The sequence below is a fragment of the Ictidomys tridecemlineatus genome, chromosome 9 (assembly GCF_052094955.1).
Source record: "Ictidomys tridecemlineatus isolate mIctTri1 chromosome 9, mIctTri1.hap1, whole genome shotgun sequence".
Classification (NCBI taxonomy): Eukaryota; Metazoa; Chordata; class Mammalia; order Rodentia; family Sciuridae; genus Ictidomys; species Ictidomys tridecemlineatus.
In genome coordinates this window covers 146,939,615-146,962,599 of record NC_135485.1, presented here as the reverse complement: position 1 = coordinate 146,962,599, position 22,985 = coordinate 146,939,615, and positions in this window count along the sequence as shown.

Sequence of the window (22,985 nt, the reverse complement as noted above, 5' to 3'; positions counted from 1 at the left end):
ACTCGCACACATCGGCGTCCAGGGCGTGGTAGCGGTCCCCTCACGCCAGGACGCTGGTGCGGGTCGCTCTGCCCCCTGAGCCCCAGGACCACATTCCCGACCTCCGTGGGCTGTGGGAGCCACGGCAGGCGCCTGCCTCATCATTGCCCCACAAGGTCCTATCAGGTCACTCGCCAGAACCCTGCCTGCAGCCCACAGGAGAGAGAGAGGGTGGGTCGCCTTCCGGGGATGAAGGCCGAACCCGCCAGCCGAGAACCCTAGGGCCAGCAGGTGCCCATCCTGGGGTGCAGAGAGACGGAGGCGTCCCTCATGCCCCGGTCCCTTCCGCTGCTCTGTCCACAGAGCCTGGGCTGGCTCCTTTGGAACCTCACAGACTGACCGCGCTCCCCCCTCTGGGACCTGAGGCGTCCGTCCACGTGTCAGGCACCAGGAGGCCGGGTGTCTAGGGAGGTCTCGCTCTCTCCTTCCGGCGAGGGACCTTGTTGCCGTGTCCCCACACCACATGGCTGAAAGGGCCGAGGACTGGGCTCACCCCTTCAATCCCTTTCCCCGCTCTCCTCCCTTCTTTCCTCCTTGCTCCTAGTTATGGAGACCTGCCCCGAAGGCTCCTGCTCCTCAGGCTGATGCCACTGCTGCTGCTCACAGGCCGAGAGGGGCCAGGAGTGAACGGCGGGCGTGTTGACGCCCCACCTTGGGCCCGGAGCCAAGCTGCAGGGGACGGGACGGACAGGGACCCACAAAGCCCCACCTGTGGCTGCCCGTGCATCTGCGGGGCCCACCCTGGCAGCCCAAGCCCCGGGGGCCAGCGCTCGACTCCTGAGCCACTTTCCCAGACCTTTCTACTGTCTTTGACGAAGGATCTCACACCCTTGCCTAGGCAGGTCTTGAACTGGCGATGCCCCTGCTCGGCCTCCCCAACCCACCCAACCCACAAGTAGAAAGGCAGTCACCGCCTTGCCCACCGTGACATGTCTGTGTCTGTCTCCGTTTTGTGTCGGGGGGGGGGGGGGGCGGGTGTGTGCATGAGCACACCTGAGACCCAGGGCCACCATGTGTGGTGCAGAGGGTAGAACCAGGGCCTTGTCGCCGGCCAGAGGAGGTCCAGCCCTGAGGCGCACATCCCCTTGGGGAGCCAGGCGCCCCGGGGCCTCCCCCTCCTGAAGGACCACCACACCACACCCTCAGAGGGAGGGGAGTCTCAGCAGCACTTTTGGAGAAACACACTCCTCCAACCACGGCCCTGGGAAACCAAAGGCAAGGGACTCGGTCTCCCCTGCACCTGCCCTTCACGAGAGGAGTCCCTGGTGGTGGACTGGATGACCTGAGGCAGGGACTCAGAGACGGGTGAAGACACAGGGGTCTCTGGGAAGGTCTGTTCCTGGCAAGTACAAAAGCTGGCCTCACTTTTCTTGTCCACGGGGAAGGGACCCATTCAGAAGCCTCGGTGGAGGGTCTGCGGTACCAAGCCCACCAGGAACACACGGGTGGCTCTGTGACATCAGAGACCCAGGGGGAGGGGGTGGGGTCCGTACCTAGTACAGGATGGAAGTGAGGCCGCCCTCCATTCCCATCAGACTGGGATCTCTGACCCGCGTCCGACGGAAACCCCACGGAGATGGCAAAGAAAGGGGGGCAGAGCCCACACCCCGAGTCGAAGGGATGGGAATTGAGAGGTTCACTCCACACACTAGACCCAGAAATCCGCTCCTCCCTGCCAGCCCTCGACTCCTGCGGGCTGGGGGCTCTGGCCACACACCCTCCCCTGCCCAAACCTGCGCCCCAGCTCTGGGGAGCTCGGGGTGGCAGGCTGAAGGGCCCGTCCCTGGGTCAGGACGCTCACAGGGACCGTCCCGCGCAGCCCAAGACCTAGAGAGGATAAAGCTTCACCAGGGCAAGAGCCAGAGGAGGGAGCAAGCGGCAGCCCCCAAGCCTCTCTGGGGGAGGCACCCACAGCTCTACCCTGACTGCCCCCGGAGCCTCCTCATGCCAATCTGGGCGTCACCCCAGGATGGGCCTGGGCTCGTGGCTCCTCCTGTCCACGGTTCACTTCCCAATGTGGTGACCGGGCACCGTCAGTGTCAGCTCAGGCACAGGGCCTGCCTTTCTCCCCGTCCCCGCCCCCACCCAGGCTCCTCCCCTCAGTCGGAGTCTCCTCCCCTGGGCCCACTCTGGGTCACGTGTTGCCCTTGGGGACCTCCGGAGGGCTCCCTGTCACTGCTCCCTTACACCTTCCCCACCGTGACACCACCACCCACTCTCCCACTGCTGCCAGGAGGCGGCCAAGGAGCGCAACAGCTGATCCCCACGGAGCACCCCATTTATTCCAAGATCCGTGGGACGCGGGAAGGGATGAAGAGCTGATTGGGAAGCATCTCTGCCCCAAGAGGGTGGGAGAGAGAGCAGAGGAGAGCAGGGCCGGGGCACGTGTCCAAGGAGAAGTCCCTGACGTGGGATCCGGGTGGGGCGCAGGGGCCCACTGGTGTCCGGGTGTCTTCGGGTGTCCTCCTGCCTGAGGGGTCCGGGAGGCGGCGGCGGCCAGGGCAGGTTGTACTCCTCGCTCCAGCGGCTGGCCCTCGTGAGGGAGAACCCGGGCCACCTGGCTGTGGGCCATGAGAGGGGCTAGGAGTCAGAGTCAGCCACTCTGTGGTGCCCAGGTGGACCTATCTTTGGTGGCACCCCCCAAGGGCAGAGGGTGTCCATTCATCCTCTGGAAATGACACTCATCGAACGAGGCACACGTGAGACCAAAGGCAGCACCGTTCCACCTACTCGGCTCCGTGGGCGTCTCAGCTGGGCGCTGGCCGGGGAGCCACTCTGTTTTTGAAGAATCTTCTGAGGGCCTGCCCTCTGGTGGGGGCAGGTCCCGGGGGGTCCCTGGGTGCTGGTGCTGGTGGCGCTGGCCCTCCAGCTGCGGGAGCCACTCTGTTGGAGCGTCCGGAGCCGGTCCTGGGGTCCTGCCCGCAGCAGCACAGCCTCGCCAGACCGGTGGCCATCCTCCGGAACACTCCCCTCCATCCCCTGGCGGTGTCACGGGCCAGGCCAGGGGTCCTGGTGCCAGCAGGGGGTTGCTCGGTGGAGTTGGAGGACCCGGGCAGAGGGGCCGTGGGGCCTGCAGTAGGGACGCTGGCCGACAGGCAGCACAGCATGATGGCGGGCAGGCTGGCTCTCCTGCTGCCCACCTGCCCTGAAGGCTTGAGCTCCTCAGGCTGCTGCTGCTGCTGCTGCTGCTGCTGCTGCTGCTGCTGCTGCTGCTCACAGGCCCAGAGGGGCCAGGAGCGAATGGCCGGCCCGCTGACACCCCACCTTGGGCCCAGAGTCAAGCTGGAGGGGATGGACAGGGACGGGCAAGGGCCCACCTGTGGCCGCCCGGGTATCTGCAGCCGCACCTGGCAGCCCGCCCCCCGGGTTTTCTGGTGGCCCAGCAGGAGGTAGGTGGCCATGGCCTGGTTGAACTGGCGCGTCGCCACCGACACCCAGGTCTCCTGCAGCCCGTAGCCCAGGTCCAGCATGGCCAGCAGGATGGAGGTGTCCGGGCGCTTGGGGAGCAGCTCGGCGGGAGGACTCGGGCAGCGTTCCCCATCCTGGCTCAGCCACGGGTGCCCCAGGATCTGCTGCAGCGTGGGCCTGTGCGCGGGCTCCAGGGTCAGCATCCAGGACACCAGGCTTTGCGCCTCGTCGGACAGGTGGAACGGGAGGTGGTACCTGGCCTGCAGCACCTGCTCCTTGGCCTGCGCGTAGCTGGCCGCGGTGAACGGGATGCAGCCGGTGAGCATGAGGACCAGGAGGACACCCAGGCTCCAGACGTCCACCGCGGGGCCGTCGTAGGGCTCTTGCCGGTGCAGCTCCGGGGCCCAGTAGGCCACGGTGCCGCAGAGCAGGCCCAGCTTCTCTCCGGCCCTGAACCTGCAGGCCAGGCCGAAGTCGCACAGCTTGGCGCGGCCCGCGGCATCCAGCAGCACGTTGTCCGCCTTCACGTCCCGGTGCGCGATGCCCTGCGCGTGGCAGTAGCCCACGGCGCTGGCCACCTGCCCGAACAGCGTGCGGGCCTCGTCCTCCCACAGGCCCACGACCTCCGGGATGTGCTGGCCCAGCTGGCCCCCAGCCATGTGCTCCATCACCACGTAGGCAGTGCCGGGGGTCTGCACGATCTCCAGCAGCCGCACCACGTGCGGGTGCTCCAAGCCCTTCATGATGTCCAGCTCCGACAAGACCCAGGACAAGGTGGGCCCCGCCCCCTTCCGCAGGACTTTCACGGCCACCTTCGTCCCCGTCAGGATGTGTCGGGCCAGGAAGACCTTGGCAAAGCTGCCCTGCCCGACGACCCCCAGGGGCTCATAGCGGCCCGTGAGGGCTTCCTCCAAGGAGGAGCTGGCCGCGAGGTCCCGCCACCCCCTCCGCACCCCACTACGCTCACTGCCCTCTCTAGACATCCTGGGCCCCACGCCCACTAAGGCCGCTGGCTAAAAACAAACACAACAAACAAAGCAAAGAACACAAGCAAAACTAACACAACAAAGCCCAACACAAAGCCCCAAATCAAAGAAGCAACCCGAGACCGCCACCAGAACCACCAAACCACCAACCACCAAACGCGCTAACTATGGGAGTCCCACAGGTCACTGCCTAGAGCTTCCTGTGCTTGTGGACAAGCTCCCGGCCTCGGCCGGGCCTTATATCCCCGCTGGCTCCGGTGCCTCACAATGCTGTGAGGTCACAGGCAGGGGTGGCCCACTCGTAAGGGGGGGGGGGGGGCGGGGGGGGTGGCCCACGGTGGCATCTCCCACTCGCGCCTCCGGGACCTTGGCCACCTTCCTGGTCAGAACGAGGAGGGTCTGTGGAGCCTCGGTGCTCCCGTGTGTTCCGGACCCCGACCTCTCCTTGCCGAGAAAGGAGGAGCTGGACCAGGCCCCGGGGCCCGAGCCTCGCCAGTACACAACTCCGTCGTGGCTTTCGCCCCGGAAACACCCCGGCCCAGGTCCTCTGGAGCCATTCAGCGCCCGTCTCCTCCAACTCGCACACATCGGCGTCCAGGGCGTGGTAGCGGTCCCCTCACGCCAGGACGCTGGTGCGGGTCGCTCTGCCCCCTGAGCCCCAGGACCACATTCCCGACCTCCGTGGGCTGTGGGAGCCACGGCAGGCGCCTGCCTCATCATTGCCCCACAAGGTCCTATCAGGTCACTCGCCAGAACCCTGCCTGCAGCCCACAGGAGAGAGAGAGGGTGGGTCGCCTTCCGGGGATGAAGGCCGAACCCGCCAGCCGAGAACCCTAGGGCCAGCAGGTGCCCATCCTGGGGTGCAGAGAGACGGAGGCGTCCCTCATGCCCCGGTCCCTTCCGCTGCTCTGTCCACAGAGCCTGGGCTGGCTCCTTTGGAACCTCACAGACTGACCGCGCTCCCCCCTCTGGGACCTGAGGCGTCCGTCCACGTGTCAGGCACCAGGAGGCCGGGTGTCTAGGGAGGTCTCGCTCTCTCCTTCCGGCGAGGGACCTTGTTGCCGTGTCCCCACACCACATGGCTGAAAGGGCCGAGGACTGGGCTCACCCCTTCAATCCCTTTCCCCGCTCTCCTCCCTTCTTTCCTCCTTGCTCCTAGTTATGGAGACCTGCCCCGAAGGCTCCTGCTCCTCAGGCTGATGCCACTGCTGCTGCTCACAGGCCGAGAGGGGCCAGGAGTGAACGGCGGGCGTGTTGACGCCCCACCTTGGGCCCGGAGCCAAGCTGCAGGGGACGGGACGGACAGGGACCCACAAAGCCCCACCTGTGGCTGCCCGTGCATCTGCGGGGCCCACCCTGGCAGCCCAAGCCCCGGGGGCCAGCGCTCGACTCCTGAGCCACTTTCCCAGACCTTTCTACTGTCTTTGACGAAGGATCTCACACCCTTGCCTAGGCAGGTCTTGAACTGGCGATGCCCCTGCTCGGCCTCCCCAACCCACCCAACCCACAAGTAGAAAGGCAGTCACCGCCTTGCCCACCGTGACATGTCTGTGTCTGTCTCCGTTTTGTGTCTGGGGGGGGGGGGCGGGTGTGTGCATGAGCACACCTGAGACCCAGGGCCACCATGTGTGGTGCAGAGGGTAGAACCAGGGCCTTGTCGCCGGCCAGAGGAGGTCCAGCCCTGAGGCGCACATCCCCTTGGGGAGCCAGGCGCCCCGGGGCCTCCCCCTCCTGAAGGACCACCACACCACACCCTCAGAGGGAGGGGAGTCTCAGCAGCACTTTTGGAGAAACACACTCCTCCAACCACGGCCCTGGGAAACCAAAGGCAAGGGACTCGGTCTCCCCTGCACCTGCCCTTCACGAGAGGAGTCCCTGGTGGTGGACTGGATGACCTGAGGCAGGGACTCAGAGACGGGTGAAGACACAGGGGTCTCTGGGAAGGTCTGTTCCTGGCAAGTACAAAAGCTGGCCTCACTTTTCTTGTCCACGGGGAAGGGACCCATTCAGAAGCCTCGGTGGAGGGTCTGCGGTACCAAGCCCACCAGGAACACACGGGTGGCTCTGTGACATCAGAGACCCAGGGGGAGGGGGTGGGGTCCGTACCTAGTACAGGATGGAAGTGAGGCCGCCCTCCATTCCCATCAGACTGGGATCTCTGACCCGCGTCCGACGGAAACCCCACGGAGATGGCAAAGAAAGGGGGGCAGAGCCCACACCCCGAGTCGAAGGGATGGGAATTGAGAGGTTCACTCCACACACTAGACCCAGAAATCCGCTCCTCCCTGCCAGCCCTCGACTCCTGCGGGCTGGGGGCTCTGGCCACACACCCTCCCCTGCCCAAACCTGCGCCCCAGCTCTGGGGAGCTCGGGGTGGCAGGCTGAAGGGCCCGTCCCTGGGTCAGGACGCTCACAGGGACCGTCCCGCGCAGCCCAAGACCTAGAGAGGATAAAGCTTCACCAGGGCAAGAGCCAGAGGAGGGAGCAAGCGGCAGCCCCCAAGCCTCTCTGGGGGAGGCACCCACAGCTCTACCCTGACTGCCCCCGGAGCCTCCTCATGCCAATCTGGGCGTCACCCCAGGATGGGCCTGGGCTCGTGGCTCCTCCTGTCCACGGTTCACTTCCCAATGTGGTGACCGGGCACCGTCAGTGTCAGCTCAGGCACAGGGCCTGCCTTTCTCCCCGTCCCCGCCCCCACCCAGGCTCCTCCCCTCAGTCGGAGTCTCCTCCCCTGGGCCCACTCTGGGTCACGTGTTGCCCTTGGGGACCTCCGGAGGGCTCCCTGTCACTGCTCCCTTACACCTTCCCCACCGTGACACCACCACCCACTCTCCCACTGCTGCCAGGAGGCGGCCAAGGAGCGCAACAGCTGATCCCCACGGAGCACCCCATTTATTCCAAGATCCGTGGGACGCGGGAAGGGATGAAGAGCTGATTGGGAAGCATCTCTGCCCCAAGAGGGTGGGAGAGAGAGCAGAGGAGAGCAGGGCCGGGGCACGTGTCCAAGGAGAAGTCCCTGACGTGGGATCCGGGTGGGGCGCAGGGGCCCACTGGTGTCCGGGTGTCTTCGGGTGTCCTCCTGCCTGAGGGGTCCGGGAGGCGGCGGCGGCCAGGGCAGGTTGTACTCCTCGCTCCAGCGGCTGGCCCTCGTGAGGGAGAACCCGGGCCACCTGGCTGTGGGCCATGAGAGGGGCTAGGAGTCAGAGTCAGCCACTCTGTGGTGCCCAGGTGGACCTATCTTTGGTGGCACCCCCCAAGGGCAGAGGGTGTCCATTCATCCTCTGGAAATGACACTCATCGAACGAGGCACACGTGAGACCAAAGGCAGCACCGTTCCACCTACTCGGCTCCGTGGGCGTCTCAGCTGGGCGCTGGCCGGGGAGCCACTCTGTTTTTGAAGAATCTTCTGAGGGCCTGCCCTCTGGTGGGGGCAGGTCCCGGGGGGTCCCTGGGTGCTGGTGCTGGTGCTGGTGGCGCTGGCGCTCCAGCTGCGGGAGCCACTCTGTTTTTGAAGAGTCTTCTGAGGGCCTGCCCTCTGGTGGGGGCAGGTCCCGGGGGGTCCCTGGGTGCTGGTGCTGGTGGCGCTGGCCCTCCAGCTGCGGGAGCCACTCTGTTGGAGCGTCCGGAGCCGGTCCTGGGGTCCTGCCCGCAGCAGCACAGCCTCGCCAGACCGGTGGCCATCCTCCGGAACACTCCCCTCCATCCCCTGGCGGTGTCACGGGCCAGGCCAGGGGTCCTGGTGCCAGCAGGGGGTTGCTCGGTGGAGTTGGAGGACCCGGGCAGAGGGGCCGTGGGGCCTGCAGTAGGGACGCTGGCCGACAGGCAGCACAGCATGATGGCGGGCAGGCTGGCTCTCCTGCTGCCCACCTGCCCTGAAGGCTTGAGCTCCTCAGGCTGCTGCTGCTGCTGCTGCTGCTGCTGCTGCTGCTGCTGCTGCTGCTGCTCACAGGCCCAGAGGGGCCAGGAGCGAATGGCCGGCCCGCTGACACCCCACCTTGGGCCCAGAGTCAAGCTGGAGGGGATGGACAGGGACGGGCAAGGGCCCACCTGTGGCCGCCCGGGTATCTGCAGCCGCACCTGGCAGCCCGCCCCCCGGGTTTTCTGGTGGCCCAGCAGGAGGTAGGTGGCCATGGCCTGGTTGAACTGGCGCGTCGCCACCGACACCCAGGTCTCCTGCAGCCCGTAGCCCAGGTCCAGCATGGCCAGCAGGATGGAGGTGTCCGGGCGCTTGGGGAGCAGCTCGGCGGGAGGACTCGGGCAGCGTTCCCCATCCTGGCTCAGCCACGGGTGCCCCAGGATCTGCTGCAGCGTGGGCCTGTGCGCGGGCTCCAGGGTCAGCATCCAGGACACCAGGCTTTGCGCCTCGTCGGACAGGTGGAACGGGAGGTGGTACCTGGCCTGCAGCACCTGCTCCTTGGCCTGCGCGTAGCTGGCCGCGGTGAACGGGATGCAGCCGGTGAGCATGAGGACCAGGAGGACACCCAGGCTCCAGACGTCCACCGCGGGGCCGTCGTAGGGCTCTTGCCGGTGCAGCTCCGGGGCCCAGTAGGCCACGGTGCCGCAGAGCAGGCCCAGCTTCTCTCCGGCCCTGAACCTGCAGGCCAGGCCGAAGTCGCACAGCTTGGCGCGGCCCGCGGCATCCAGCAGCACGTTGTCCGCCTTCACGTCCCGGTGCGCGATGCCCTGCGCGTGGCAGTAGCCCACGGCGCTGGCCACCTGCCCGAACAGCGTGCGGGCCTCGTCCTCCCACAGGCCCACGACCTCCGGGATGTGCTGGCCCAGCTGGCCCCCAGCCATGTGCTCCATCACCACGTAGGCAGTGCCGGGGGTCTGCACGATCTCCAGCAGCCGCACCACGTGCGGGTGCTCCAAGCCCTTCATGATGTCCAGCTCCGACAAGACCCAGGACAAGGTGGGCCCCGCCCCCTTCCGCAGGACTTTCACGGCCACCTTCGTCCCCGTCAGGATGTGTCGGGCCAGGAAGACCTTGGCAAAGCTGCCCTGCCCGACGACCCCCAGGGGCTCATAGCGGCCCGTGAGGGCTTCCTCCAAGGAGGAGCTGGCCGCGAGGTCCCGCCACCCCCTCCGCACCCCACTACGCTCACTGCCCTCTCTAGACATCCTGGGCCCCACGCCCACTAAGGCCGCTGGCTAAAAACAAACACAACAAACAAAGCAAAGAACACAAGCAAAACTAACACAACAAAGCCCAACACAAAGCCCCAAATCAAAGAAGCAACCCGAGACCGCCACCAGAACCACCAAACCACCAACCACCAAACGCGCTAACTATGGGAGTCCCACAGGTCACTGCCTAGAGCTTCCTGTGCTTGTGGACAAGCTCCCGGCCTCGGCCGGGCCTTATATCCCCGCTGGCTCCGGCGCCTCACAATGCTGTGAGGTCACAGGCAGGAGTGGCCCACTCGCACGGGGGGTGGGGGGGTGGTGGCCCACGGTGGCATCTCCCACTCGCGCCTCCGGGACCTTGGCCACCTTCCTGGTCAGAACGAGGAGGGTCTGTGGAGCCTCGGTGCTCCCGTGTGTTCCGGACCCCGACCTCTCCTTGCCGAGAAAGGAGGAGCTGGACCAGGCCCCGGGGCCCGAGCCTCACCAGTACACAACTCGGTCGTGGCTTTCGCCCCGGAAACACCCCGGCCCAGGTCCTCTGGAGCCATTCAGCGCCCGTCTCCTCCAACTCGCACACACCGGCGTCCAGGGCGTGGTAGCGGTCCCCTCACGCTCTGCCCCCTGAGCCCAAGGACCACATTCCCGACCTCCGTGGGATGTGGGAGCCACGGCAGGCGCCTGCCTCATCATTGCCCCACAAGGTCCTATCAGGTCACTCGCCAGAACCCTGCCTGCAGCCCACAGGAGAGAGAGAGGGTGGGTCGCCTTCCGGGGATGAAGGCCGAACCTGCCAGCCGAGAACCCTAGGGCCAGCAGATGCCCATCCTGGGGTGCAGAGAGACGGAGGCGTCCCTCATGCCCCGGTCCCTTCTGCTGCTCTGTCCACAGAGCCTGGGCTGGCTCCTTTGGAACCTCACAGACTGACCGCTCCCCCCTCTGGGACCTGAGGCGTCCACGTGTCAGGCACCAGGAGGCCGGGTGTCTAAGGAGGTCTCGCTCTCTCCTTCCGGCGAGGGACCTTGTTGCCGTGTCCCCACACCACATGGCTGAAAGGGCCGAGGACTGGGCTCACCCCTTCAATCCCTTTCCCCGCTCTCCTCCCTTCTTTCCTCCTTGCTCCTAGTTATGGAGACCTGCCCTGAAGGCTCCTGCTCCTCAGGCTGATGCCACTGCTGCTGCTCACAGGCCGAGAGGGGCCAGGAGTGAATGGCGGGCGTGTTGACGCCCCACCTTGGGCCCGGAGCCAAGCTGCAGGGGACGGGACGGACAGGGACCCACAAAGCCCCACCTGTGGCTGCCCGTGCATCTGCGGGGCCCACCCTGGCAGCCCAAGCCCCGGGGGCCAGCGCTCGACTCCTGAGCCACTTTCCCAGACCTTTCTACTGTCTTTGACGAAGGATCTCACACCCTTGCCTAGGCAGGTCTTGAACTGGCGATGCCCCTGCTCGGCCTCCCCAACCCACAAGTAGAAAGGCAGTCACCGCCTTGCCCACCGTGACATGTCTGTGTCTGTCTCCGTTTTGTGTCTGTGTGGGGGGGGGGGGCGGGTGTGTGCATGAGCACACCTGAGACCAAGGGCCACCATGTGTGGTGCAGAGGGTAGAACCAGGGCCTTGTTGCCGGCCAGAGGAGGTCCAGCCCTGAGGCGCACATCCCCTTGGGGAGCCAGGCGCCCCGGGGCCTCACCCTCCTGAAGGACCACCACACCACACCCTCAGAGGGAGGGGAGTCTCAGCAGCACTTTTGGAGAAACACACTCCTCCAACCACGGCCCTGGGAAACCAAAGGCAAGGGACTCGGTCTCCCCTGCACCTGCCCTTCACGAGAGGAGTCCCTGGTGGTGGACTGGATGACCTGAGGCAGGGACTCAGAGACGGGTGAAGACACAGGGGTCTCTGGGAAGGTCTGTTCCTGACAAGTACAAAATCTGGCCTCATTTTTCTTGTCCACGGGGAAGGGACCCATTCAGAAGCCTCGGTGGAGGGTCTGGGGTACCAAGCCCACCAGGAACACACGGGTGGCTCTGTGACATCAGAGACCCAGGGGGAGGGGGTGGGGTCCGTACCTAGTACAGGATGGAAGTGAGGCCGCCCTCCATTCCCATCAGACTGGGATCTCTGACCCGCGTCCGATGGAAACCCCACGGAGATGGCAAAGAAAGGGGGGCAGAGCCCACACCCGAGTCGAAGGGATGGGAATTGAGAGGTTCACTCCACACACTAGACCCAGAAATCCGCTCCTCCCTGCCAGCCCTCGACTCCTGCGGGCTGGGGGCTCTGGCCACACACCCTCCCCTGCCCAAACCTGCGCCCCAGCTCTGGGGAGCTCGGGGTGGCAGGCTGATCGAACCCAGTGCCTCAGCATGCTAGACAAGCACTTGACCACTGAGCCACAACCCCAGCCCTAATCATGTGCATTTTAAAACACTATTTGTAATAATCCTTAACAAAATGTTATTTCAACATAAAAAATGTGATATATATATGAGTATCACTCAGCTATGAACAAGAATGACATTATTTCATTTCCTGGTTAATGGGTGGAACTGAAGAGATCATGCTAAGTGAAGCAAGCTGGACTCAGCACGTCTGGGAATGAGCATTTTCTCTCAGAGGTGGAAGAGAATTAAGGATAAAAGGGGTGGGTTAATCCTACAAAATAAGGGAGAGATCAGTGGAGCAGAGAAAGGGTTGAGGAGGAGGAGGGAGGGACAGGTCAAAGGAAGAAGAGTGGACGTGACGGAATCTGGTCAAACTTTCCTATGTTCCTGTATGGATGGACCTCAGTGGATCTCACCTTCATGTGTATGCAGAATGCACTGATGTTAAAAGATGATAACAGGAGAACCTTCAGTTAGGAAATGGGGAAGGAGGGGGAAGGGAAGAGGGAATTCCTGAGGACTGAATTGGAGCAAATTATGTCTCATGGTTCTATAATTATGTCAAAACAAACCTCAATCATGTATATCTCTAATGCACTGATAAAAATGTAGAACATGGGGCTGGGGAGAACTTTTCCAAGTGTTTGAACACTAGAATTCTTTTGCATTTCATCAGTGTGCTGCAAATTTGTAATAATTTGCTATACACTCACACGTTTCCAGGATGCCTATTGTTTATGATGATCAGTCTGTGATTTGTTTCTGTGTGGTGTGTTTAAATATTCTAAGTCAAAAGGATTTAGGAGGTTGATACATAAAGACACACATAAGCAACACAAATTCAAATGTATGTCATCAACTGAATCTATTCAAAACCAATGTAGAGATGCTGTTCGACTCTCATTTTTCTCTGGAAAGGATTAATTCAGCTATCTGACTATTAGATTCCTGAATTATCATAGTAACAGCTACATTGCAACCTCTATTTAAAAACATTAGAAGAGCCGGACATGGTGACACACACCTGTCGTCCCAGCATCTAGGGAGGCGGGCACAGGAAGATCTCAAGTTCAAGTGCAGCCTGGGCAATTTAAAGAGGCCCTGTGTCATAAGTGAAAGGGGCTGGAGATGTCGCTGATGGCAGGTGTCCAGTACTGCAAGAGAGGCCGATGGGCAGTTCTGTTAGGACTGCCCTTGTCCACAGCACTGCCGCTCAGGAGTGGGGAGCTTTGAATGAAGAACGCCTCAGGGGGACTCTCATCTGAACACCTACATTAAAGCCAGGAGGACGTTTGTGCAGACTCAATTGCAGCTCTCAGGAAAAGATGTGTATATTAGGAAGCCTTCATGATGATATATTAATAATTTAAATCTTTCTGTGCCCAAGAACAAGTAGACAGCAGGGAAGAACAGTGGGAAGTAAGTGGCCACGTGGATATTCAAAATAAGCAAAAAGCTGCAGTAGACATCAGAGTCACTCTAGAGAAACCAAGAAGGCCTTGATGGGACAGTTAGTAGGTCAGATGTGACTGAAGAAAGGACCAGGGAGCTGGAGGAACCCTGAACAGAAACTTCTGAAAATGAAAAGCAAAGAGACAAGACCCACAGTAACTTCCAGGTACAATGACTGGTGCACACGTGAGAACCCAGGGACTCGGGAGGCTTACGCAGAGGGGACCCAGGCCAGTCTGTGCGACTTACCAAGATTCTGCCTCAAAGTAAAAGTCAATTAAAAGGGCCGGATGCGACTCAGTGATGGAGCACCTGGGGTTGAATCTCCACACCACCCAAAATAATGCTCACTGGTGGCAAGGGCGACTGAGAAATTTCCTGATTTAGTCAGACACCAGATCACAGGACAGGAACCTAGGGAACATCAAGCAGTAAGATAAAGGCCAAGATATCCACACCTAGTGACGTGTTTGGTGGACTCAAACTATGTGCCTCAAAACCTTAAGTGCTGAAGTCCCAGCCCAGTACTTCAAACTGCGACTGTGTGGACATAGGGCTTCCAAGGAGATGGTTCAGATAGAATGACTGCTGCTCTGACAAAATGAGGAAATCTGGACATTAGGACGCACCAGGGGCACCAGTGAGAAAGGCTAGGGAGCCAGAGGAAGAAGGTGGTCATCTGTAAACCCAGGAGACACGCCTTGAAGAAGCTAAGCTTGCCACACCTTCATCCTGGACTGTGAGAAAATAGCTTGCTGCTGTGGAAGCAGCCCAGGCTGTGGGGTCTGTGGACGGCGACTCCAGCCAACCCACACAGTCTTTAACCTGCAGGCCCTTTTAAGGTGAGCACTTTCAAACTCAATACCAGTATGGTTTCTTTGTGATGTATACGTGGATTGAAAGAAAAATTTTGTCCACATTATCCAATAACCAGTAATAGATAAAAAAATAAAGTGTACAGAAGACTTTGACTCCATCTCCATTAGAGAAACACATGTGCAAATATAAAACAAATATGATTTTAGCCCACTTAGTTTAGCCATTTATACATTAGCATAAGCTAAGTATAGTTTGTTCCACTAATAAAACATGTAGAAGGGTAACATAGAGGCAGGCACAGTGGTGCACGCCCCTAATCCCAGCTACTCAGGATGCTGAGGCAGGAGGATCCCCAGTTTAAGGCCAGCCCAGGTGACTGAGGTAGACCCTGTATCGAAACAGAAACTAAAAAGGGCTGGGGATGCAGCTCAGTGGTAGAGCACACCTGAGTCAAATCCCCAGTGCCAGGGACCTCCTCACGTCCCTGCAGAGCAACTAGGATTGGCAGCCATCCACCTAGAGAAGGGCTCTTGTGGGAACTCAGGGACCCAGATCACAGGCTGCAGGATGCCGCCTGAGGAGTGCTGTTGATGAGGGCAGGCCCACACCCAGGTGGCCGGCCTGTCCACTCTGGTGCTGCCTACAGACCTGGAAATGGCCTGAGCCCCTGTGCCCCTGGCCACCGCACCCCCACCCCAGGCCTTGGTGCTACCACCAGCACTACTGCCGAGGGTCCCAGAGTCATGCCCGCTTACGTGCCGAGTGCCTGGGCTGCCAGGCTCAGTTGCAAGGGCATATGCTGAAGAGCTCTGTAACTTGGCCCCAGCGCTGCCCCCTGCAGTCTGAGAGCAGTCGCACCCAACAGGAACCCATTGGAAGGCATGCCTGTCTGTGCCCCCAGAAGCAGCCTGCAGACCCCTCTCCCACAGCAGGACCTGAAACAGCTCCATCCCCACAATTGGTCCCAATCCCTCCCAGTTACAGCATAAGCACAAGTTGTCTTCCTCCCAGGGACCAACAGGGAGACACAGGTATCCACGCCCGCAGAGGCAAGCCAGCCAACCTTGGTGAGACTGCAGATCCCCAAGGAGCCCCGGTCCCAGCTCCAGACCTGCTCAGCTGTGGTCCAGAGGCAGCTGTGCCTGCCCAGGAAACCAGCAGGAAGCAGGCTGCCTATGCCCTGGGAAGCCTGCAGACCTGGGTCTCGGCCGAAGCAGCACTGTGACGCAGTTCTGGCCCTCACAGTCCACGTCTGGGGCCACTCCTGCCAGTGCAGGACCCTCCCAGGGAGCTACGAAAGCCATAGGAAAAACAATTTAACCAAGGAAGGGAAACCTGTGGGCACTGAAACTCTGAGGCACTGGTGAAATGAACTGAAGAAGAAAAACATCTCACACTCATGGATGGGAAGAATTAATTTTACCACAATGTCCGTGTTGCCTCAAAGGATCCAGATAGTGAAAGCATTTCCTATCAAAACTCCAATAGCATTTTTCACAGAAACAGAAAAACAATCCTAAAACCCACAGGGGTCCACAAAAAACCACTAATAGGCAAAACAATCTTGAGACGGGAGAACAAAGTCGGAGTCATGACACCTACAGATTTCCATTACAGTCATCCCTTGGTATCCATGGGGATGGTCGAAGGACCTCTCACAAACACCACAAGCCATGGACGCTCAGGGACCTGGCGTTAAGTGGCCCAGTGTTTGCGCAGAGCTGACGCACATCCTCCCATAGCCTTTGGATCATTCAGATTTCTTCTTACCTAACAATGTAAATGCCACTGGAATAATTGTTCCACTGCATTGTTGAGGGAATAAGGACAAGAAAAGGTCTGTATAGATTCCATAAAGATGCCATTTTTCAATGACTGGTTGGATCCACAGGTGGAGAACCCAAAGATACAGAGAGCTGTCTGTCTCTTACAAAGTGAACAGCATAAAAACAGACATGCTGGCCAAGAGAACCACGAGAGCCCAGAACTCAAGCCAAGTAACATTTGACAAAGATGCCAGGAATAAATCCTGGGAAAGGCCATCTCTTTATCAAATCATGCTGCACGATAATGTAGGAAGGTAGTTATGGCTGCACAATATTATGAATGTATTTTACAACACTCAACTGTGCACTTTAAAATGTTGGGATGGAACTTTTCACCATGAAAAATTGGAGGGAAAAAAAAAACCTTATTTTTAATTCCAAATTAAAAAAAAAAAAAAACTTGAAAAGTTTTGAGTCTTCCCTTCCCAGCTGTCTAGTGACTCTCTAGTGGGTAGGAGATGCCTGCAAAGAGTGATCAGCACTGGCTTAAAGGTGCCAACCATATTTCATTTTCCTAAGCAAGAGAGTCTTTTTTCATGACTTGAATCACATTGATCTCAATCATTTGATTTCTCTTTCCAATAAAATCAGATTAAACTATCAAAAAATGCAAAACCGAGCCAGTCACAGGGGTGCACACCTATACATAATTTCAGCTACTTGGGAAGCCAGGTAGAAGAATCACAAGTTGAAGGCCAGCCTGAGAACTTTAGTGCGACCTTTTCTGAAAACAAAATGTAAAAATGGACTGTGGATGTAGTTCAGTGGTAGCATGCACAAGGCCCTGTGTTCAGTCCCAGTACTGCAATAATCAAATATTTTAAAATATATTTTTATACATTTATAAATATGTTTTCCATACTTTCACATATTTTATAAAGTGAGAAGACCTGGTCATTGGTACGGCATAGCATGAAAGAGGGTTTTCTATGGAAGTTACTCTATGCTTCATGAACGTACATCTCTGCTGGAATAAGGTTCCACACTAATCCAGTTCATCCTTCAACATCTGCAGGAGGAGGATTGGGGAATTTGAAGAGAACATACTCTCACCTGGAGACTAGTTCATAGCCCACCAACTTAACAGATCACAGGGAAAAGAAAATCATGAGCTATAATATCTTTAGTTTTTTCTCCGGCAAGAAGGGAGCCCATCAAAAATCTGGAAGAAGTTCAACTGTAACATGCATATATTTTAATTTTCCAAATTCTGGCAAGTGTGTGACGTCCATCTGCCAAATATGGTTAGGTATCAGTCTCTAGGATTGACTCCAAGATTAACTTGTGGTAAAAAGGTCACACAATTTTGACATTGTTCTATTATTTGTCTAGCTTGCTCCTTAGTTATTTTAAAATGCTTTTGTAAAGTATTAGCATTGACATGGAACTTTTTATGAAAATTTGTAGCTTCTTCTAGTGTAGAGAAAATATGTATGTCATGTGTAGTTTTATCTGCTAAATCATTGCCCAAACTAAGGGCTCCAGGCAATCCTGTATGTGCCCTGATATATCCTATAAAGAATGGATCTTTTCTGTCCCAGATTAGACTTTGTGTAGTGGAAAACAAAGAGAAAACAGTAGAGGAAGGGGAAATCCTACCAGCATCTACAAGGGATACTATAGCATTAACTATATAATGACTATAGGAAAATAAATTAAATACAGAATCTTTAAACATCACAAAAGCTTGTAATACTGCATTAAGCTCTACCTTTTGAGCTGATTGTTTGGGTACTAAAAATGTAAAAGTTTGATCAGGTGTAACTATTGCTGCTGTACCATTATTTGACCCATCAGTGAATATATTTGGAGCATTCATGATAGGTGTTTTTCTTGTTATTTTTGGAAAAATTACAGGATGTGATGACCAAAAAGACAATAAAGGATTAGATGGTAAGTGGTTATCAAATGAAACATTAGATTTGCACATGATTTTTGCCCAAGTATTTAACTCATTAGCTAACTCATCAATTTGATCCATAGTATACGGAGTAATAATTTTGTTGGGAGAAATTCCAAACACTCCCTTTGCTGCTTTTATTCCTTTGAGTATTAATTGTCCTACAGCCTCAGGATACCTAGTAAGAATAGTGTTAGGAGAATAAGATAAATGTATCCACAATAATGGACCTTCTTGCCAAAATACTCCTTTGGAATATTTTTTGTTGGTAGTACAATAAATAATAAAGGCAAACTTATATCAATTCTATCCAAATGCATATTTTCCATATATGTTTCAATGATTTTTAATGCCTTTTTTGCTTCAGGCGTTAGCATGTGGGGTGAGTTTCGATCTGATGGACCTTTCAGGATATCAAATAAAGGTCCCAACTCTCCTGTTGGTATGCCTAGATAAGGCCTTATCCAATTTATGTCTCCTAATAACTTTTGAAAGTCGTTAAGTGATTTTAGTTGATCTACTCATATTTGAATTTTTGGTGGACAGACCATGGTTGAGGATAATAGAACTCTAAATAATTAATTGGAAAATTTAATTGTACTTTATCTATTGCTATCTCTAGATTACAATTTTTTAATAAGTTTGTAACTGTGGCATAACATTCTAGCAATGTGTTATAATCTTTGTGTGCTAATAATACATCATCCATATAGTGAAATATTTGTAGTTCAGGATTTTGATTTCTAAGTGGCTGGATTACTTTGTTAACATAAATTTGACACATAGTTGAGCTGTTAGCCATCCCTTGAGGGAGTACTTTCCATTCATATCTCTGATCAGGATCTTCATGATTCAGTGCAGGGATAGTAAATGCAAAACGTGGACTATCCTCAGGATGAGTTGGAATTGAAAAACAAAACAATCTTTAATATCTATAACTAAAACATACCAGGTTTTTGGGAAAGCAGACAATTGGGGAATCCCAAATTGAGCAGGTCCCATAATAACCATCTCATTATTAATGGCTCTTAAATCTTGCAATAATCTCCATTTACCAGATTTCTTTTTGATGACAAAAATGGGAATATTATGGGGACATACAGAAGGTTGTATATGTCCTTCTGCTAATTGTTGTTTGACCAGGTCATGGGCTGCTTGTGTCTTTTCTTTAGTCAGGGGCCACTGAGGAACCCATACTGGTCTTTCTGATTTCCAAGTAATTTTTATTGTCTCAGTGACCCCTCCTGAAAATCTAATCCAATTCTGTCTGTTCCTTGATCTATTTGTATTGGTGCTGCTATACCTTGTTCTTGTTCTCTAAACTTTTTTCTTTCCTAAAACCTTGTCTAGCCATAATAGTGGACACATTTGAATTGATGTTATTTGTTAATGTTAGTCCTAATAGATCTAGGACATCTCGTCCCCATAAATTTATGGGAAGATGATCCAATACATATGGCTGAATAGTTCCTTCACATCCTTCAGGATCCTTCCAATCTAATACCATTGCACTTCTATGGGGATTAGTTGCCATTCCTAGGCCTCGAAGCGTTTGAGTGGCTTGTTGTAATGGCCAATGTTTTGGCCATTCTTGATGAGAGATGATGCTAAGGTCTGCACCTGTATCCAGTAGCCCATTAAATTCATGTACTTGAATATTTAGTTTTAGCATGGGGCGAGAATCTAAATTTAAAGAAAGCATAGCCCAATCTACACCTGTGGAGCCTAATCCCCTGGAACCTCTTTCTACAGTAAGACTGGAAAATTTATCATGTAGGCTGGGTATTATTAGTAAATGTGCTATTCTATCTCCTGGTGAAATTACTGATATACCTTTTGGAGAACTGGCTATAATTTTTATTTCACCTTTATAATCGGGATCAATTACCCCAGGACTTATCATAAGTCCTTTTAGAATAGAAGAACCGCATCCCAATAATAAGCCTACTGTTCCTTTGGGAGGAAGTCCTTTTACCCCTGTGGGAATGATTTGAACTCCCATGTCTAGAGTTAGTACTGATCTGGTGGAGGTGCAGATGTCCAAACCTGCACTTCCTCTGGTTTGTCTAGTGAGGCATCTAATGGACAATGTGTCCTGGGCACCACCCTGATGGGGTTGCTAGGTTCCTCCAGTGCCCCGTATATTTGTGGTCTTGGGCCCCAGAGCATTGGGCCCCCCTGTCCATTTTTTGGCAATGGAACCCAATGCTTTTCTCCATGATATCGTGGATGGACACCTGGTTCTTGTTCATTTCTTGATGATGGAGTACCCTCTATGGTGGTTTGAGAATGGCATTCATTATCCCAATGTCTCCCTCTATGGCATCGTGGGCAAATACCCGGTATTCTACTCCTTTAATATCTAGTTTTGTAAAACCCTCCTCCTATGGGGCAACTCCTTTTAAAATGTCCTGTTTGTTCACAATTGTAGCATGTTTTTGGCCTGGCATCTAAAACCTGTTGTACTGCAGCTGCCACGACTTGCCCTTGTTCATTAATGTCGCTACATAATTTAATATATGTGTTTAAATCTTCATGTTTCCATGGTCTAATGACCTCTCTGCACCAACAATTTGCTTGCTCATAAGCCAGTTGTTTTAGTAATGGCATTGCTTGTTATGTATTCCCCAAAACTCTGGTAGCTGTTTGAATAAGCCTATCTACAAATTCAGTGTAAGGTTCATTAGCTCCTTGTATTACCTTAGATAATTGACCTTGTAAACCTCCATGTCCTTGTAAAGTCTTCCATGCCCTAACCGCATCTGCAGCAATTTGTGAGTATATGCCAGGATCATATGCAATTTATTGCTGCTGATCCTCATAAGGTCCCTTTCCTAACAACATATCTAGATTTCTCTGAGGATAACCAGCTGCTGCATTTCGCCTAGCTGTCTCCTTGCAAAATTCCTCATTGGCAACCTTCCATAACAGGTATTGTCCTCCATTTAGCACAGCTTTACACATACTAGCCCAACCTGCTGGTGTCATGTTCAAGTTGGTAATGGATTCGACCATGCTTACAGTGAAGGGTGCTTGAGGACCATAGGTTGTTACAGCCTTTTAGCTGCTTCACTGTTTTGAAATCTAAAGCATGTTAAATTCACTGTCCTCCTGCCTGCTCAAGTACAGGGCATGTTAATATTTGAGGTCCTGTCTCAGGATCCCATCTATCAACTATGGGGGGGCCTCCCAGCATATGGAGGTGGCGCTGTTGGTTGGACACTTGTGCCCTCTGGTGACAGAAAGGTGTTAGTAACAGTCTCCTGTTGTAACTTTTCCCCTGATGGCTTTTTCTGCTATAAACTTTCTTCCTCTGACCAGCTCGAGAGACCTTCTCTTTAACTTGAATCTTTTCCTCTGTCTGACTAACTTGAGAGACCTTCCTCGTTTACTTGAATCAATATGTCTTCTCCTTCCTCTACCATAATCTGAAAGGTTTGAACTGAGCAAACAAAATCATATCATCATCCTCAATGGCAATGTGCCAACTGGCAGAGTCCCTGGGTTTTTCTTTTCCTTTTCCCTTAAATCTTCACCACGATGGTCCCATTGTGATATATTCAACAACTCCTCCTTAAAAAGCCATGGGCTACATTTTTGTATTGTATCAACGTATGCCCTGACGGCTCTTGATTTTACTGGGAAGCCTCCTTCCTCTAACAATTTACTTAACACTTTTCGGTTTGTTTCTTACTAATTTCTGATCCCATATTGCTACTATAATACAACCCAACAAGATGACGCCAAACAAAACCAAGACAGAATGAAACAAAAATGAAACAACAAAAAATCATTCTATCAGCCTTTCTATCCTCCTGAAATGTCCATCCGTCCTTTCTCCCTATCTGTTCCTCAGATGTGAGCGGTTTTTCTTCCGTCTCACTCATCTCCAGGGACAGGCAACTTAAAACAAAAGTGAAGCAAAACAAAAGAGGAATCTTAAAATGGCTTCCCCTCCTCTCGCCCTGCCCTCAGGAATGAGCAGTTTACCTTATCACTTACCCTCAGTCCCTGCCCGTGCGAGCCACCAAATGCTGCAGTCTGGCTGGGCACAATTCAGGAGCCACTTGTCAAAGAAACGAACTTTATTTTAGAACCACACGCCAAACCACACAGCTCCTCAGGAACAACCCTCAGAGCCCAACTGCCACCACCGGCTTCCACCAGCCTCTCAACCTCCCCACTCCTCCTGCTCTTGAGGCTGATTGGCTGGGTGGTGTGGGCGGAGCCAAAAAAGTCCCCCAATGAGCAGCTCCATGGTCTGAAAGGGCAGGGAAACAGCCCAATGAGCATCACCGCAGAGGAGCCAATCAGCGGGCAGCTGGAAGTTTGCTGGGGCCGCTGTGAGCCAATCATCAGCCGGCAGCTGGAAGTTTGCTGGGGCCCCTTCGGCTGTGGCTCTCAACATTCATACTGTAGGTTTGAGCAGTGAAACAGACCTTTTTTCCTGCTTTCATTGATGTCTTACCCCATGTCGATACATGGAAGACGATTTTCTGTACCTCAGTCCTACATCCTGGATCCCAGGAAACCTTTGTAGTCCTCACTCCAGGCCCCAGATAAAGGAAAACCAGGTGGGTGAAATGAGTGAGGTCCGCAGAGGAGAACCAATGGGGAAGCACTGCAGGGGCAGAAGACAGGGCTGAGAGGCACTGGGAGGCTGGGAGATGGGAGAAGGGCGGTGTCCGCCCAGTTCAGGGGCCCCTCCAAACCCACGCCTCCCCACCATCCTCCCCACTCAGGGTCCAGACGGGGCCCAGACCTCCGGCCAATAGAAGTAAATTCTCAGACACAGGCCCCACGTTGCTCCTCCCTGAACTTTTCTAACAGAGCAAGGAGAGTGTGTGTGTCAAGGAGGAGCAGGACAGCTTCCAGGACAACTTGTGCCTCTACCTCACACAAACGTGAGCAGAGGTGAACGTCTGTTGTCACCTAACACCTGCATGTCTCTAGACCAAGCTCTGCAAGGCTTAAGAAGTTTAAAACTAATAATGAAAAGGTCAGCGCTGTTGATCCAGCCATGTTTCACCGTCCAATAGGGAGCACGT